Genomic DNA, 15,715 nt, shown 5'->3' with positions numbered 1-15,715 from the left:
GTTTAAAATTTAAGCATTTGAACTTGAAGTAAGGGGAATCAGTAGGCAATTAACACCATGAATTACATCCAGGCAGGCTCCACATAAAAGTTGTTTAACGGTTACCAAAAAAATGGCATTAGCCTCAATCACCTGAACAGGTGGTAATTGTTTCCCCTGTATCTGAAACAGTTCCCTGTCAGTCTGAGGAAATCTAAGAAGAAGAAGAAGAGTTTGGATTTATATCCCCCCTTTCTCTCCTGTAGGAGACTCAAAGTGGCTCACAATCTCCTTGCCCTTCCCCCCTCACAACAAACACCCTGTGAGGTAGGTGGGGCTGAGAGAGCTCCGAGAAGCTGTGACTAGCCCAAGGTCACCCAGCTGGCGTGTGTGGGAGTGCACAGGCTAATCTGAATTCCCCAGATAAGCCTCCACAACTCAAGCGGCAGAGCTGGGAATCAAACCCGGTTCCTCCAGATTAGATACACAAGCTCTTAACCTCCTACGCCACTGGTGCTCCTAATAGAAATTCTTAACCACCAACTCTATTACTGACCACCTCGCCTTCTCCTCCCAAGTCCAACTGTCCCTTTTTCTAAAGCTTGCATCCTGACTGTGCTTTGGAACCCTCACCCTGTTGACACACACAGCAAGGCATAAATTATGTTAATAATTCTGACTTGTGTTGGGAATGAGATACCGTGTCTGTGTACAGTAACTATGCAGTGGCTTTCAGCAGAAGAAGATGACATAGCATACCATCTTGCTTTGTAAGTGTGATTCAGCTCGTTGAAAAGAAATGGGGAAACCTGAACCGCCATGCTCAAAAATGGGGGCAGCCAGCTCTTCTACGTGTGTGAGGTTGGGGAGGGCACCTGACAGTTTTGAATTAGCAGGGTGTTTTTTTAATGTGGCTACTCCACAGGTGCTTTAAAGTGGAGAGGGGACAACGGATTTTTATCCTGTTGCCATGCGCTATTCATCGCGAACTGTACTACGGCTACGTTTACCTTCTCGTCTGCCTTCCTCGAAGGAAATCAATTCCAGGTTTTTTTCAGCCTCTGCTCTTATGAGTTTCTTTGTGCTCTTAATCATTCTGGGATGCCCTTCGGTACTCCCTTCTGCTTTCTGTAACATCACGGTGAAATGGTCTGAGCGAAGCTTCGAGAGGGCATTCCAGATGAGGGCAACCCGTTGGTTGAAACAAGGGCTTCAGAATTACTTCCATATTATTTTCCATTGCATTCTCTCCTCCCCCCATCCCCACCCCACCCCAACCCCTTATCCCAACATTTGGTTTCCTTTGTTTAGGACTGCAGCTGCAGCCTGAGAAAGAGTCTTACATGGTGATGTGATACGACAATTCCAATATCCCTGAACAATTTCTCCTTTTGTATGCCACTTTGCTGATGGTAATGTCAATAGGGGAAAAAAAACCCATTTTGCAATAACAACATGACGGCTGGAAAAGCAGAGACAGCAAACACGATTAGGAAGGCCATTTCCTTTAACTGGCTTTTGCGAGCAAAATGTTAACTCCCAATTAAAGTGGGAAAGGAAGCAGAGAACCCTCAGAATCCGCAAAGAACCGGCCAGATGTCGTTCACTTGGATTTCTTTTCATTCCGACTTTGTCATACTGCATATATTTTTACTTCATTTACACCCCCGCTTGTCTCCCCAAAGGGGACCCAAACTGGCATACAGTAGTCAGCTCTTCTCCATTTTATGCTCACAACAACTCTATGAGGTAGGCCAGGCTGAGAGTATACGACTGTCAGCTCATAGTAAAACTGCCCCCAAATGTGGAACTGCTATGGTCCCTTCCGCACATGCAGAATAATGCACTTTCAATCCACTTTCAATCCACTTTGCAGCTGGATTTTACTGTGCAAAATAGCACAATCCACTTGTAAACAATTGTGAAAGTGGATTGAAAGTCCATTATTCAGCATGTACAGAAGGAGCCTATGAACGAGCTCAAGTTTTTCCTTGGCTTATTCTCACCTTCACTTATCTCAGGGGTTTGTGTTGGGGTTTTTTTGCTCCAGTTTTAGACTGTAACTTCCTCAGGGCAGAGACCGGCATTCTTGTAATTTGTAAGTTGTCATGCATATCAATAGTACTATATACATAATATGTTCAGGTGGTGAAGATATAGGCCATTTATGTATACGCTACTTACTCTGTGGCTGTTTGTTTAGCAGTGGATTTTTCTCATGGTTTTATGTTTTGCACAGGGATTCCCCCTCCTCCAAAATATCCCTAGCTGAGCTGATCTATAATTTTGCTCATCCACTGCGTCCTTGTTTCCGTGCAACTTCCATTTTGGAAGATTGCCTGCTGCCTTTCTTTGGAGGGGTGTGTGTGCCATCTTTCGTCTAGCATTACTTTATTTGACCGTGCCAATTTTGTGTAAACTTCACAGTATTAGAACAAGGGGGAGAAAGAGGAAGCCCTTCATATTGTTCTGAAAGGGTGGCCTGAACAGTGGAAAGAACTGCGGTGGGGTGGGGTGCGGGGAGGCAGAGAGGAGCAAGAAAACCCAAAGAAAGCTTAATGCAGTGATCTCCTTTGCTTTTCCTGCAAAGGGAGGGAAACAGTCACACTTCAAGAGCTTTCAGAAACCGCAGGGATTCTCTGATCTGAGAGCTCTATGAGTTCTGAAGGGGTGGGTGGGAAATATATGCATAACTGAAGGGAACATATGCTTGAGGCAAAAGAGACCACAAGTGCTTAAATGGCCATATACTGCTCACTAGTGATCGTTCTTACAGAGTTACCCTGAGCTATGCCCTTCTATGCCCACTGAGGTCCATGAGCTTAAGGCCCAAATAGGTTATACCATGTTCCTATGTCTGTCATCGAAATGTGACACCATTTTAGAGTTTCTTTTTTTACATTTTCAGAAAGCCGGATGGAAGGAAGGTTAATTCTGCTCCACCTCCTCCCCCCACTGCTTTCAAACAAGCCAAAACAGCTGAACTCAGGGCTGCAGTATCGTCCATAATACGCAAGTATTATATCACATAATTGCCACCAGGCAAATTGAAATAAGTAAACAAACAAATATTCAGTATTAACTCTGGATTGGAATTGTTTTGGGGTCAGGGCACTGGCTGCTGCTGATTTGGAATTCCATATCCTTTTTGTTTCACCAAAAAAAAAAAACATTTTAACTGCAACTGCAATTTGCAAGGACAACACAAATGTCCATAAACAAGATAAAAACAATAGCAACTGTGCACAGTTTGACAACACAGATTAAAAATGCAACCAAATGTGCCAACACAGTTGACCTTCCACTAAATGCCCTCTGAAGCACAGTTATTTTGCATGCGTGCATTGCCTTAGCTGGAATTGGAGAAGATAAAGTGTGATATAAATGTGTGTTGAACCAAGCATGTAGAACCAAAAAGACCATGAACAAAAATATCAATAAATATAATAAGATACTGAATAGGGAACATTTGCTCATTCCTACCGCTGGGGAAGGGGATGTAACATTTCCCTCATACATGATTTGTTTTTCTTTAGCTAGTCAAGCCTTCACCATCCACCCTGTAAAATACACGGACACGCACCACACACACACAAACAGACACGTTCTTCCTGGGAGGCAAATGGAAAGTTTAGGGAAGGGGACTGAATTTGGGAAAAAGGTGTGGCCCAGGTTTTATTTTGGGGGTTCACATTCCCCACTCAGGCACTTGTTGCTGATCCTGGGTCTCTTCTCATGAGGGTTATCAATTCCAGGTTGGGAAAAGCCTGATGTTTTGGGATAAAGACTGTGGAGGGTGGTAGTGAGGAGGACAGATACCTCAGCAGGATGTGATGTCATACAGTGCACCTTCCAAAGCAGCCATTTTTTTTTTAAACAGAGGAACTGATTCTTTTAGTCTGGAGATCAGTTGCAATTATGGGCGCTCTCCAAGCTCTGCCCGGAGGTTGGTACCCCTATCTGCCATTGTCTTGCATTTGGGTCTTAAACTCTGTTCTCTCCTTGGGGACTGTTCTAATTTTGAAAGGGGTTTCTTCGCCGACCGCAACATTTGCGAGCCTTTGAAATCCTTGCAGCTGCAACCAATTGTTGAAATGCCGTATCTGTTAAGAAAAACATAACAGCTCTTACATCTTTATGAAACTCATTTTGCCCATTCGGGGCCTCTTCCTTGCTCTCCTTTATCTTCAAGAGGAAGATAGTGCTGTCAAAAAGGGTAAAAACATATATATACAATGATCTGAAAATAAATGCCATGTCTTTATTAAATTTTCCTTTAAGTGCTTTCCAGAAGATACATCCCGTTCGATGGGAAAGCAAGAAAAATTGCCACAGACGAGCTCGCTTGATGTTTGAAATGAAAATATGTAGTGCTACTGACACAACACTTTAAAGGACTGAATATTTTAATTATGTTAGAAAGTAAAAGCAAATTTCCATTTATCATTAGCACTGTCATGTCTATGGCCCAGTGGAATGCTGCACATTTATTTGCTGGCCGTGGTCAGTTCATTTATCTTCTGGGGAAGCTTAACCTTAAGATAATACCTCATATTTTCTCTCTCCTTTCTTGCTACAGGTTAGGAGGGTGATGGGGTGTGTAGGGCTGTCTCATAACATATTAATCCTTGCCTAGGATCAGTTACTAAAAATCAGCCTAACCAACTCTCCAAAACCTGGGACAGAACCATAAATCAGAAGAGACAGAACTGGATTTGGTGATCAACTGTTTGTAAGTTTGCCAGCTCTGGGTTGGAAATGTTGGAATAAGCGACTTCTGCATGCCTGGACACTGGGGGGTGCTGTGTATCTCACTCTAACTGTGATGTTGCCTCTCTTGTTTGCCCTCCTTGACTGGGCCAGGAGACCGCCCACTAACTTCCTTTCTTCCCCATGCTAGCCTCACTTCTGCTCTAGCCTTTGACCCGAGCGCATGGTCAATGGCAACCTGCTCAGTGGGGCCTTTGCCACTGCAGCATCCTCTCACCTCCACACACTTGATGGTGCGTTAGTTGTGCCCACTTGTCGTAGGGAAAGTAATCTCTTTAGACTAGGGTTCTTTCTATCTACCTTTTCTTGGAACAAAGTTGTGAACTGAAGATGATTGAATAAATGTAAGTTTTACCTTTTACATTTATGTCTCTGGAGAAGTTTCTGCATTCACACACACTACTGGGCACACCCATGACTCTAAACGAAATCTAACAGGAAAATGACTAGATATTTTGGAGGTGGAGTCTGGCAAAGGAGAGGTTTATGCAGGGGAGGGACTGGGTGTGGTGGTGGTATAAAGTCATAAAGTCCATCCTCCAAAGCAATTATTTTCTCCAGGAGAACTGATCATGGTTGTCTGGAGATCGATTGGGTAAAAATTAAGGGGGAGAGAAACAACAGGGATGTTATGGGGGTCTATTACAGATCCCCAAGTCAGACTGATGACTTGGATGATGCAGTCCTGGAACTTTCAGAAAAGAGAGAGGTAGAAGTCATGGGAGCTTTCAGTTATCCTGATATTTGGTGGGAGTCAAACTGCCACAATCACTAAAAGTCAACGTGGGTTTCTCTAAAACAAGTCATGCCAGACTAATCTTACCTTTATATCGAGTGGCAAGCTTGGTAGACAAAGGGGATGCTGTGGACATAGCACACCTTGATTTTAGTAAGGCCTTTGACAAGATGCCCCATCATATTCTTGAAGCAAGCTATTAAAATGTGGGCTAGACAAGTGGGTATGTAATTGTGGCTGTGTAATTGGTTGACTGGCTGAACTCAAAGGGCGGATATGTAATTGGTTGATGGGCTGAACTCAAAGGGTGCTCACTCATGGCTCATCTTCACCCTGAAGTGACTAGTGGGGTGCCACAGGGTTCTGTCCTGGGCCCAGTACTATTCAACATTTTTATCAATGACTTGAATGATAGAATAGAGGGCATGCTAATCCAATTCAAGAATCTCTTGAAAAGTTCTGCCTTAAAACAGAAATTACAGCAGAGGTGGGGAAGCTTTCTCACTCCTTCCAGAAGGTTGCTCTGTAGGGCCAGGGCAAGCTACAGAGAAAGCCTACGAGCAGGCAGGGACACAATGCACCTAGCAAGGTATGGGATAACCAGCAGCTTGCTGAGACGGTACTGCAGAAGCAGAATGTACTCATTGACTGACTTATACAATATATTTGTATCTCTGTTCTATATAATCCAGTATCTTCTGCAGAATACAGAATATTCTGTTGCTACGTAATTTATTCCATGAGACTGAAAACAAAGGGATTTGTTGTCTTCCAGTGATAGTTCTTTCATACATGAACACTGTAGCCTTCACAGCTAGAGGGCTGACTGCGGTGCCAGTGCGAAGAGCTGATTCACGGAGCAGATTATAGCTATGAACCCTTGAATGCTTAAGGATCAACCTGCGGGAAAATTGTCATAAACAGCTAGAACAAGCAATCAGTGGTTCTGAGGAAGTACTGTTGGTGAGATGCAAGAAACGGGCATGTCCATCTGGATAGCTTGTACACAGAAGACACTGGATTCAATAAAGAGTTGGCATATATTTATTAGAAACGGCTACAGAGGATTTCACTTAACTGTGGAGATTGCAATGTATGGTGTGCTGTACATTGTATATCGAGCATTGCTGGAGATTTAAAGGGACAGTGCTATTTGGTATAACATTAACACACTTTTTGTCACAGTGATGTTTAAGACAGTAGCCTGATTGCAACCATTGTGGTATTCATTCACACATGAAGTCAACCATGATGTCTGTGCGTTCAGGAGTGAGTCTATTAGGAACAGAAGAGAAGGACTTCTCAGTGGCAGCCAGGGACATCATCAGTGCTTACCGAACGTTCCCCTCACTTCATAATACTATCTGAGGAAACAAATATCTCACTCCTCCCAGATTTGACAATGGCTGTCCGCAGGACTTACCCACTATGTACTTATTTATCAAACAGTTTTCACACCTCCTTGTGTAAATATTAGCTCAGCAAGCCAAGGCAACGATTAAGATTAGAGTCAGTGTGAAAAACCACACAAGGCAGGAAGTTTGGACTTATTCTATATCTGGCTTCTGGGTTTAGCATGATTCATATATTGCCTTTGCTTGCCCAGGAGGCCAGCTTTTTTGACCAGCCGCTTCTTCTCTGCCTTTCAGGCAGGTCTGTTCTGCAGGCATCCATGGTTAATAATATTTATTTGGGCACTATGAAAAAATTTCACGTGTTAAAGCATGCAGATCAAGGCATCCTTAAAAACCATAGCTCCTGGGGCTGGTTCAAAAGTTGGTCATAGAACTCGAATAAGCCAAGACTCCAGTTCTGGCCATTTTCTTTCTGCCTTTAAAAAAAATGAGTTCCCATAAAAATATTGATTCTGTGGCTGGGAGATGTTTACAGAACTGCACTTCTCCTCCTTGAGTCCTGTTGCAAAAGTCTTGCCTTCAACAGGCTGCCTGTTAAGCATTCCAAAAGACTACCATTGGCTGAGGAAAATAAACTGGAGCAGAACAAAGTCTAAACACGCTGCTCCAAACCAGCTCATATTATTAAAACACCTTCACTGCTCATTCCCCTCGCCCCCAAAGGTGTGTCTTTTATAGAAATGACAACGCTTCATGGTTTTTAAAAGGCATGGAGGCGATCTCCGTGTTTTGACCCAAAAAGCTCCCAAAATGTAACCAAGTTTGTCACTTCTTCAACAGTGGCATGAAAGAACTGAAGATCATCTTCCTCATACTTAGCAGATCCAGACGAGTTTCTGCCACAATGCATCACTGAAATAAGCATAATTATGAGGAAGAATGCAGGAACACAGGGAGCAATCCTCTGTGTGTGTGTGTGTGTGTGCGCGCGCGTGCACGCGCACGCTACCAAGTCACAGCTGACTTATAATGACTCCATAGGATTTTCAGTACAAGAAATGCCTGGTAGTAGTTTGCCTGTTCTCCAGATTAGAGTCAGCCACTCATGTGGAGGAGTGGGGAATCGAACCGAGTGCTCCAGATTAGAGCTGCTCTTAACCGTTATAGCCACATTCTTCTAGCATTTGAAGCAGAAGAGCTACAGTGCACTCCAAAGCATGTCTATTCAGAAGTAAGTGCCCTTCAGTGGGGTTTACTCCCAAGTAAGTATACAGCCCTAGTCAGCTATACTTTCCCATCATATGCAGAAGTCTGAAAATCAGCATATTTTGAGTCTGAGGCCCCTTCCGCACACACAAAATAATGCGTTTTCAAACCACTTTCACAACTGTTTGCAAGTGGATTTTGCTATTCCGCACAGCTTCAAAGAGCACTGAAAGCAGTTTGAAAGTGCATTATTCTGCATGTGTGGAATGAGCCTGAAAGTAATCTCGTTTAAGCAATGGTATCTTAGAGGAATGGACCTCCATGTTGCTCACTGTCAGAATTTCCATCCTCACTTGTGTTCAGTCCACAGGTATTTATTTATCTCAGTTATTTCTATTCTGTCTTTCTGTAGAAAAGTACACAAGATGGCTGAAATCCTTCCCCCCGCCCCTAAATCCCTCCATTAAAATACAAAACAGCAATACAAAAATCCATGAAACCACAGTGCTAAATACATAATAGGCTAGCAGAGGTAAACAGTTAATCCATTCACCTTGTAACAATAACAGCAAAATCCTGAGCTGAGGTGGATGGGAACAGCGTCGGAACAGCGCCCGAATGCCAATGTAGGTGGGGCCAAGATGCAAGTGTAACCCCCATGCCCAGAATGGGTTGGCCCAGAATGGGTTGACCCAGTAAGGGGTGGAGACTCAGAGCAGCAGAAAGGCTGAAAGAGCTCTTTGCAGAAGACAAGGGTACCAGACTCGGACCTTGATTTCTATAAGCCCTTAACACCTTGTTAAGGTAATTGCAATATTGTTGGGAACTACTGGGAAGGTAGTTGTTTTTGCTATGTTGTAAATGTTGGAGTTTATTGTTTCAGGGTTTTCTTTTGTGGTTGTAATGGGTGAGAGTTCTCCTGGAGACCTTCATCATGTTGCAACCTGTTCATCAAGCCCTTGGAGTCTTCAGGAGCCAGCCAACTTGCAAAGAAGAATTTGGACTTGGCAATATCAGTAGACTGTAAATAGAAGGACTTGAAATGCAACCTGAACAGGACCTTGAATTGTAACGTTAAATGTTGATGTTTTAAAAGTGTTAATTGTAAAGAAAAGTAAACCATTTTGTTGTTTAAAAATTGTTGTTGCAACTCATTCCAAGTACTTCCCCACAGAACCCACAAGCTGAGGTTACACAAGCACCTGTACAAGGGCGGGCATTACAATTGGGCATCGTGGGGCATCACAGCAGCTGGGCGCCAGTGGATTGGCCCCTCCATCAGCGTAAGTATCCCAGAGAGGCAGAGGTGGGATCCAGCAGGTTCTCACAGGTTCCCAAGAGTAGGTTACTAATTATTTGTGTGTGCTGAGAGGGGGTTACTAGTTGGTGATTTTGCCACGTGATTTTTGCCTTAGTTACGCCCCTCCTCTCAGCAGTAGCACGCAGAATTTGAAGCAGTCTAGCAGGAGGTGCACCGGCGTGCGTGGCAGCCTGCGCCTGCGTGCATTCATTTCCCACCCAAGGACCGGCGCAGTGGCTGCGTCCTTTGCCACAGCCCCGCCCAGGAATGCCCGGCCACACCCCCGTCGTGCCCCACCCAGTCCCATTGGTGCTACGTCACAGTTTGAATCCCACCACTATAGGAACCTGTTACTAAAATTTTTGGATCCCACCACTGCAGAGAGGGCATTTACACTTGCAGATTTGCCCCACCCCCCACCCCGGATTGCATTGTAAATGTCAAATAACCAGCAATCACGAAATTGGAATAAGATGGAAGCAGTAACCACAGCTGTTCAAAGTGGAAAAAATAACAGCAATACACATCATGGACTTCCCACGGGGGTCCCCAGACTGGGGATGGGCTATGAGGCTTTTTGGTAGAGGTCATGTTTTTCATGCAGAAGGTCCTGGGCCCAGTTCTCAGTATCTCCAGATAAATAATTTCCGGGAGAAAGTATTGGAGAAGATCTCTCCCCCACCTCCCTTTCTGTCTCTCACTCTATGATCCAGGAGAATCCTGGCCCGTCAGATTAGTTACTACCGGTATTGAACTAGGAGGATTAATTGACTCAGTAGGGGGCAAAAATCCTTTCAGAATAATTTGATTTACTTTTATCTTTGGAAGGTTAGATGAGCTTCTTTCAGCAATGAGTGCACTGATTTGGGGTGACAATTAATCCAGGAGGTCCAGCATGGTTTAGGGCAGGGGTAGGGAACCTGCGGCTCTCCAGATGTTCAGGAACTACAATTCCCATCAGCCTCTGTCAGCATGGCCAATTGGCCATGCTGGAAGGGGCTGATGGGAATTGTAGTTCCTGAACATCTGGAGAGCTGGGGGGGGGGGGGGGGGGGGGGGGGGGGGGGGGGGGGGGGGGGGGGGGGGGGGGGGGGGGGGGGGGGGGGGGGAAGGGGGGGGGGGGGGGTGAGGGGTGGCATGCACACACACACAGAGGTCCTACATATAGGTTTGTGGAATAACAGAGGAGATGACAAACCCTATCAATTGCCTTCGAAAGGTCAAAGGTACCAAATAAGGAGGCTCTTGGGAGATCCAAGAGTTAACATGTTTTGCTCTTTGTAAAGAATAATGATCAAGGGCAACTCTGACAGATGTAGCATCTCCAATGCCTTTTGCTCTGAGTAGAGCCACCGGGGCACACAAAGGGCAGCAGATTCGGTTAGTATGACAGCAAACAAAGAGGGGGGAAATGGAGAATGGTGCACGAGCAAAAAAATGAGGCAAATGTCACAGGCGCTGGGGAGAGACGCAAGCAGACAGAAGACTTTCAAGTACAATATTTTATACATGAGCCCCCCCCCCCCCTTGTTTAAAAAGATCGGGACCAGTGTGGTGTTGGGCTTAAAAGGTTGAACTAACATTGAGAAGGCCTTGGTTTTAATCCCCGTTCTGTACAAAGGTTCACTGGGTAATCTTGTGCTAGTTATTCTCTCATAGCCTTACCTCCTTCACATGGCTGTTGAGGAATAAAACAGTAGACAGGAAAAATAGGAAGAAGAAAAAGAGCTGGTTTTTATACTCTTCTTTTCCTTTAAGGAGTCTCAAAGGAGCTTACACCATCTTCCCTTCCCCTCCCCACAACAGACACCTTGTGAAGTAGGTGGGGCTGAGAGAACTGTGACTTGTCCAAGGTCACCCAGCAGGCTGCATGTGGAGAATTTAAGAATTAAACCCAGTTCTCCAGGTTAGAGTCCTCTGCTCATGTGGAGAAGTGGGGAATCAAACTCATTTTCCAGACTAGAGTCCATCTCTCTTATCCATCAGACTACACTGCTCTGAACTCCCTGATGTAAAGATAGGTTACAAATGGGAAGGACAAGCTGTTAGAAGCAATGCACCAAGGATGCTTTGACACAAATGTGTATATATTCAGAGGAATGGTCTTTGATTGTTGGCCTAAGTGGTAGGCCTACCAGTTGCCTACTAATTGTGAAGAAACTCCTGGTAACTGTTGCCAATGCCCACCAATGCTCATCTGGACTGCGGGGGGCAGAAGGACTTGGCAAAATGGAGGAGGGACTGTGGTGATCTATTGTTGGTTTACTTCTGGTACAAACTGGAAGTGCCAACATCTCACCAGGGAGATGCCAGTGTTTCACTAGAAGTGATGCGGTGACAAACATTGCTGCCCCCAGCAGTAAGTATCCATCTCCACCCATTTCCCTCATGCTAACTGGCCAGCACCAGGCCATACCATGCAATACCACTACTGTGGCCAACGAGTCTGGAGAAAAATGCCTGTCCCTTCACCAAAGGTTAAATGTAGGGTTGCCAGCTCCAAATTGGAAAATACCTGGAAATGTTGGGGGCGGAGCCTGAGAAGGCCGGGTTTGTAGTGGGGTGGGACTTCAAAGGAATATCAGAGTCTGTCTTCCTAAGTGGCCATTTTCTCTAGGTGAACTGATCTCTGTCACCTGAAGATCCGTTGTAATAGTGGGGGATCTCCAGCTATCACCTGAAGATTGGCACCCCTAGTTAAATTAGATGTTATTTACCAGGACGTGTTACCAATCTCTATGCCATAAAAAGTTTTATCTGCCTAGCTGCACACATTACGCCACTACAAAGTGGACAAGACATATGTCCCCAGGCCAGATGGCAATCTTCGATATCACCAGCCCTTCTTCTGTGCAAACCATGCATGAGTTTGAACTGAATGGCAGTTCAAACTCATGCATGGTTTCTCAGAAATGTCCCATTTTATTCCATTGTGCTTACTCGCAAATCAGGGTTTATGTTTGTAGTGCTTCAAGTGAAAAGGTGTGAGGGTCACTTGCACCAGGATGCTTCAGAAAGGAGAGAAACAGAGAGGAACTTTGCAGTGGGAGAGGACATACTGACTGGCTCATGAGCTTGTCTTGCAGTTACTCTGGGTCATGCTCAGGCAAGAATTCCAGGCTTTCTTGACCAGGTTTATCTCCAGCCAAGGATCTCCCACATCTGTCAGGGTGAAGGAAAGTCCAGCTGAGTATGCAGAGTAGCAACAACTGCTCCTAAGCCACAAAGATACTACCTACACAGGTCCTCCCCCACTACCTCCTCCAGCCAAACTAAAGTGGAGCTGAGAGGGAGCATGATGTTAAGAGATGCACAGAGGCTGAGGCTTTGCAATCACCGTAGCAACCACTGCGGCCAGGCTGGCTACAGCGCAACGGCCAGGTATCTTTCAGGAAGAAGGCTTCCTGCGCTTCTGCATCTTTATCCAGAATGAGATAAATGATGTTTGACATCTCTTCGGATGTCCTTTAAAAATAAACACTCCTCGGCCTTAGGATTCTCTCCTGTGCCAACCATCTGCTAAGAAATTGCTGAGGAGAGAGACAGGTGAACATAGTATATTTGATATCTTGTCAGGAAGAATTTCCAAAGCTGTTTGTGTTGCCAAGCAGTAAACACCACAGGTGAGATGTGTGAAGAGACAGGTGAGTAATGATGGTCTTCTTTCAGGCCTGCTTCACTCTAGTATGAAATTTTATGAATCAGTCAATCCATCACCATAAACCCCGAGAATGATGCAGTAAAGCCACTCTGAACAGCCCTCGCTAAGTATCCACGCAAGAGATACCAAGGAACACAAACACAAAACCCATGGAAATAATGTGGAAACAAAGAACTCACGGGGAGACTACGCATTCTGCACAACACAAATAACACAACACAAATATAAAACATTTCCTGCTGGAATTCCGCACAGATTTTTCCTAAAAATGCTTTATTTTGAGTACGTTAAATAGAATTCTTTCTCCCTAAGACGTTTTCAAAATGTTCCCTGACTGCTGTGTAGAAAGCAGGAAACATTTTCTTTTTCCCACCTGACTTACCAGATTCCACTTTCATTTTCTCGGCAGCTTGCAACTGCCATTTTGTGCTGCTGCTAAGGTTCTGCGTGCCACTGACCATTTGCTGAATGTTTCTGACAGAGGTTTCCTCTGCTTACAGCCCATGATTTCACTGTTTAAAGTACACAACTAAAGTTAGTTTGGACTGGCAATCCCGCACATGTGCAGTTTTTCCTCTTTTTCTTTTTCTTTTTGTTTTCAATGACACATCTTTGAAGTTGTGATGACTTGATATAGGAAGCTCAATATGTGCATATGTGAGTCGTCACAGCTTCGAAGATGTCTCATTGAAAAAAGCTAATTGGAAGCAAGACAAAATGACAGTCACAACAAAATGGAACTGACAAGCTTCAGGCGGCAAGTGGGGAAAAGAACCATTTTGGCCTGAAACGTTTTTTTCCCCCAGCTCTCTAAGGGACAAAAAGGCCAAAACGGTTATTTTTAAAATGTCTGCAAGACATTTCAGCCCTATCATGTGATTTTTATTGTGCAAGCCTCTGGCCTATGGTATTCTGGCACATGCCAGTTGGGATGCTCATTGTGTTTTATCCCTTGCTGAAGTTACACATATCTGAAAACAAGGTAATTATACACCAGATTAAATTAGAGCCAATATTAACAGTAAAATCCATGATTTTTGTTACAAGAAAACATCAGGCCATACAGGATATACGGTTTTTCGTTTACAGACAATAATATCTATAAAGGTCATTTCTGAATGTGTTATTTTTATAATAGTGTTCCTATGTTTGACAACTGAGGAAGGCCGAATAAGCCAAAACATGTATGGTTCTTTGTTGGTCACTGACATAACTGTATTACCAACAGTGTTTGGGATAAGTACAACCATTTCCACTGATTATTAAATACCATGTGTTTTTAATTAACTTTCTTGTAAACATTGGATAATAAATATATTTATTTTGGTTTAGATTTTATTGTTTTCAGCTCAACCTTAGTGGTTCCACGTGCTATTCTGGCACTTGCCACTAGGGGTGCTCTAACAGCCACTAGTTTGTTCACCAGCCGTTCGCTGCTTGTGAACAAAGAGCTGATTTCCAGTGATCAGTTTGCAGTTCCTGAATAGTTTGAGCCTGTTTGTTAGATTACTTATCAAATATTCAGACAGCGCCATGCTGTGAAATTGACAGTGCATTTCACAGAAGTCAATAAGAGTCCTAATTTCCGGCTTCCCCCACAGACCTGTGGTCACTGCATGCCGCTCAAAACCCAATGGTACAGATTAACAGTGAGCAAATCAAAGTCAGCTAACAATTAGAAACACTCAGGCCCCTCCGCACATGCAGAATAATGTACTTTCAGTCCACTTTCACACTTTTTTTTGCAAGTGGATTTTGCTATTTCACACAGCAAAATCCAACTGAAAAGTGCATTGAAAGAAATTGAAAGTGCATTACTCTGCATGTGTGGATGGGACCTCAGTTTAAAAAAAAATCTAACATTTTAAACAATTTAAGCCCATTTTATCAAGATTATCTCACATTCATATTTTAGCATTTATAGCGTAGTGGGATCAGGTAATTTTGTTTCACAAACATGCAAACACACATGTAAGACTTTTGTAGAACTTCTCTGGACAGGGAAGAAACAGCTAACTCTGCCTTCCGCCAGCAAACCATGAAGAGAAGCTGTTGCCTGCCCCCCTGGACCTCCCATATTAAGGTTAGAAGCTCCCACCCACCTTCCTTGCCCTTCACACTGTGGTGTGGTAGGGCAGTGAAAAGGACACAGCCTCCTTTTCATTTCCTGGCGGGGCAGCAGTGACTTGAGGTGATGCCAGCTTTCCTCACACCATGGTGTGGTGACAAGAGGGAAGGAGGATGAGATCCAGGTTGGGTCAGGCCAGACCCCATCCTAGCCTCTTGAGAGGTGGAGAGAAAGAAAGACCAGGCTTCCTGTAGTTATTCACTGGCGGCATCGGGCGGGGGGGGGGGGGGGTCCACTTGCCTTGGCAAACCTGGAAACTAAAAGCAGGTGGCTAGAGGCAACTGGGTTAGTGGGAACCCCTCCATTTCTAGTTCCTAGCAATCATTCTGGCAAGGTCTCAGAGTTAATCTGTTCTGAAGAAGAAGAAGAAGAAGAAGAAGAAGAAGAAGAAGAAGAAGAAGAAGAAGAAGAAGAAGAAGAAGAAGAAGAAGAAGAAGAAGAAGAAGAAGAAGAAGAAGAAGAAGAAGAGTTGGATTTATATCCCCCCTTTCTCTCCTGTAAGGAGACTCAAGGTGACTTACAAACTTCTTGCCCTTTCTCTCCCCACAACAGAACTGTGACTAGCCCAAGGTCACCCAGC

Source organism: Sphaerodactylus townsendi, linkage group LG11 (genome assembly GCF_021028975.2).
Source record: "Sphaerodactylus townsendi isolate TG3544 linkage group LG11, MPM_Stown_v2.3, whole genome shotgun sequence".
Classification (NCBI taxonomy): domain Eukaryota; kingdom Metazoa; phylum Chordata; class Lepidosauria; order Squamata; family Sphaerodactylidae; genus Sphaerodactylus; species Sphaerodactylus townsendi.
Note: the sequence above shows the minus strand (reverse complement) of the source record.